The sequence below is a fragment of the Camellia sinensis genome, chromosome 6 (genome assembly GCF_055761805.1).
Source record: "Camellia sinensis isolate YWXY chromosome 6, ASM5576180v1, whole genome shotgun sequence".
Taxonomy (NCBI): Eukaryota; Viridiplantae; Streptophyta; class Magnoliopsida; order Ericales; family Theaceae; genus Camellia; species Camellia sinensis.
The window spans coordinates 42,649,624-42,653,533 of record NC_138966.1 but is presented as its reverse complement, the minus strand read 5'-3'; the positions used below and the strand labels follow the sequence as shown (position 1 = coordinate 42,653,533).

Here is a 3,910-nt window from a genome sequence, read left to right as displayed (position 1 = left end):
AAAGTAAAAAAATTGGATTTTGAGGGTATAACTTTTACAAACAAATAAAATTATCCTAGTAAGATGTCAGCTAACCTTGAAATCACTAGCAAGCAATTAATTATACCCCATAAAGACTCACTACCTTCTCACAAAACACAACAATAAATATATAAAATTCTCTAGTTTTTTTCTACTTTAAATAATTTATTTTTTTCAAAAAATAGTACTTTATACAAATAAATAAAATCTCTTGTGCTATAAACCATATACATATAATTCCAATGTCACCAATAAATAATCACTTAATCCATGTATAGACACCCTATTTTGACCAGTACTAAGATTTTAATGTTTTCTTTTGATTACCCAATGATAGAAACAAGAATGTGTTTTTCCCAAAATCCTTAGTAAAAAAGATAAAGTTTGAGCTTTCTTTTCAACCTTAAGCCTGTTTTGGCCAAGTGTTTAAGATCTGTTCAAAACTCTGTTTCGAAACTTTCTTTATGTGCTTTGTTCCAAGCATTTTCGTAATATTCCGAGACTCATTTTTTTAAAACTCAAAATGAAATGTTTTCTCAGAAAATTGAGTAAAGAACAATATGGAAATAGAAGGACAATATGATAATTCTGTTGAAAAATTCAGTTTTGTGCAAAATAGTTAAGCCAAGGCCAATATTTTGGTCGACCAACCAATCAATTGGCCAACTAGCCAACTTTTTGGCCGGCCAGCTAATATTTGGCCGGTTGGCTAATTTGTCTAGGAACAGGACAGGTTCGGCAGAATTCTGGTTCAGTGCGCGTGGGGCATGCCATCTTTGAATTTTCTGCCATATCCTCGTGCGAAATGGCCTACACACTCGGCCTCTATTACATTGGAATCTTGCCTCTTCACAAAAGGAGTAGCTAAAGTAAGGGCTCCCATTTGTCTTCTATCATCTTTTTCCACTGAGATGGTGCTCTTGAATTGCATATATGTGAGAATGATCAGAGAGAGAGAGAGAGAGAGAGAGAGAGAGAGAGAGAGAGAGAGAGAGAGAGAGAGAGAGAGAGAGAGAGAGAGAGAGAGGAGACTAGATTGACAGAGGTTGTAAGCATTGATAAAAGAGAGTTGCCAAAATTAACAAGTTGAGCTTTGAACTTCCATACACTGTTATATATCATCATCTCATTGATATATTATCTTCCATTGCCAAAACTATCCAAAAATTCCATTCTAGAGCTTTGATCAAAGAGAGAGTGATTGTGGTTAAAAAAAAGAAAATCAGGGAGTTCACCGATTCCCCCCCCCTCCCTCCACACACATTGTTAAACAATCCAAGTCACCATTCAAACTAATATTCAAAGTTTTCGAATTGAGGATTGAGAACATAATTCACAAGCTTGAGGGTGATCAAAAGAGAGTTTGGAAATCAAGGAGTTTACCCTTTTTTTGAAAGGTGAATTTTCAATTTCTTTCATTTTCTTTCTTATATTAATTTTCTTGCTTTGATTTCATATTATAAACTTGTTGTAATCTAACTAGAAGTGGTTAGTTGAGCCACTTACATATTCTATGTTTATTCTTTTCGGTGTTGCAACAAAACAGATTTTGCCAGGCCTAATTGGCCAGTCGACCAACTTCTTCTGGACAGAGCAGAGCAATCTTCCGATGATGAGCACAACAATTTCTGATGGTTTCCGAAGCACATGAAGTTTCTATTTTTATTTTAATTTGAGAGATTTGTGAAGTTTCATTATGTTGTAATATTCTCTCTCTCTCTCCCCCTCACTCCTTTATTTGGTTCGTAATTATTCGGTGATGTAATAATTCTCCAGCTTCCCTTCTTTCTATCCCGTTCTTTTACTTGCTTTCTTTATTTGTACATAAACATCATATTTTGTTTTTCATCAAATCTATGCTTTGCATCTATGTTTCATGCATTAAGATTTGGCTAAATTTGCATCTATGGATTTAATCAATTCTTATATGATTATGTGCGTTACCTCATGTTCTTGAGATGATTCGCATGTCATATATTAGAAGCTGAATCTTTAGTTACATTTCATCAATGAATTGTATTAGGATTTTGTATATAAGATTATGCATATTTTACTAACTTTGTTTTGTAACTGTTCGCGGGACGTCGGTAAATATATAAGTTTTTATGCTTTACATCCCATCTTACTATGTTTAGCATTCTTCCATATGGCTATTTGCTTATTTGATATGTCTTTATGAATGCCAGTAGATGGAGGTTGTGTTGTTCAATTTGAAATAATATCGATTTTCGTGTTTGTCAGCTCAATTTCTATTGAGTTGAACATTATTCAAACTCTTTCAAAATACATGAAATTAAATTATTCCAAAATGAATGATATAGTCTATACTTGTATGCATCACATGATAAATTTTAGGATTTCTTAAATAAATCGGAATATGAACATATAAAGTAATAACAAAATTTATATAATGGTTTAGTAGAGGCCGATCTTTTATCGAGTGAATTGGGTTGCTCAATTAAAAGATCTTCTCCTCTCATACCTAAGGTTTTGAATCGAGATATCTTTGGTTACGACGAACAGTAACTTTGGCACAAGTCATGGGTTTTTTAATTTTTTTAAAATATTAGGTAGCGATTCTGAGATCTAGTGATGCAGTCAATTTCTAGCAAATGTTTTGCAATAAAATAAATTTTTTATAAAAGTTGTCAAATCTGGACTCTTATTTATATTTTACATTGCACTCGTGAGACTAGATCAAAGAAATTAAGGGTCTGAACCATTTAATGCACTCGAGTACCCCCAGACATGTTATACCATGTGATTTATGGACCAAAACCAACCACTAACTTTTGTTAACGACATTCATTTTACTTCATTTGATATTAGTTAGCCTCATAATCCCATCCTTTGAAAATACAAGCAGCCGTAATGCATTTGCTTTAATTTGAATGAAAAATATGTTGGTTGATTTTAATTCACAAATTATAGAGAGTTAAATAGATATTTTCAAATGACTGATGAATTCTATACCAAAAAAGTTAGAAATCTAGACGCAAGAGAATTTGTCCAAAATCAATTTGCGTAGTAAAGATTAAATTGATAAAGTATCTATTCATGAGTAAAATGAATTGAAACATTAATTGCTATTTTTGGATAAAGAATTCTAAATTTGTAGTCTTGTTGATTAATACTTCTTTTCGTTTAAAATCACAAATTGATGCCATCACATGTGACACACTAATTTGTTAGGGAAGTTCATCAAAACAGAATTAACGAGTATACCTTCCCAAATAACATGAACATCTTACCGTCAATGACTTGAACTGCTAACATTATAAAAATAATGTTATACAAACAAAATAAATTTTACCGACTCTTTCTATTCATAGATGTGATAATTCAGTTTTCATTATTATATCAATAATGATAGAGACCATTAATTTTAAAACTCTAAAAAGATCACTAATGACATGGCACTCAATAAAAAAAAAAAAAAAATACAACACCAAAATCAAAACATCAAATCATTCATGGTCAAATCATTCATGGTCAAATCCACTGCCACATCATTAGTGGTAACACTAATTAATGCTCTCACTCATTTTCCTTATTATATTATTCTAGTTAGTCAGTTTCAAATACCAAAATATTACTATTGCATGTTACATATAAGTAACAAAAATAAAAAAAATTATTAATTTGTATAGTATCTTCATGTTATAAATGAGAAGTTTGCAATGTAAGCACAAGTTTCACTCTCTCCTTGTATCATCAGGCGAGTTAGGGTGTCGGGTGGTTGCACCACCACTGCTTCATTTCTCAGCAATCTGTCAGCACAGGCTTAGATTCAGCCTCAATCTTATTCTCTATTCAGGGAACACACATAAATCAAAACTTGAAGAAAGGACCAAAAGTTCCATCAGAGAGATCAAAACCCGACATAACA

The 3,910-nt window shown here is 32.0% G+C and overlaps 1 long non-coding RNA gene across 1 annotated transcript; it reads left to right on the top strand.

Annotated features, from left to right (window-relative positions):
* The first annotated feature begins 1,029 nt into the window (after positions 1 to 1,029).
* Positions 1,030 to 1,906, top strand: LOC114307751 (uncharacterized). The gene is made up of 2 exons (XR_003645232.2): positions 1,030 to 1,418; positions 1,568 to 1,906. It is a non-coding gene; the product is annotated as an uncharacterized LOC114307751 (long non-coding RNA).
* Positions 1,907 to 3,910: the final 2,004 nt, after the last annotated feature.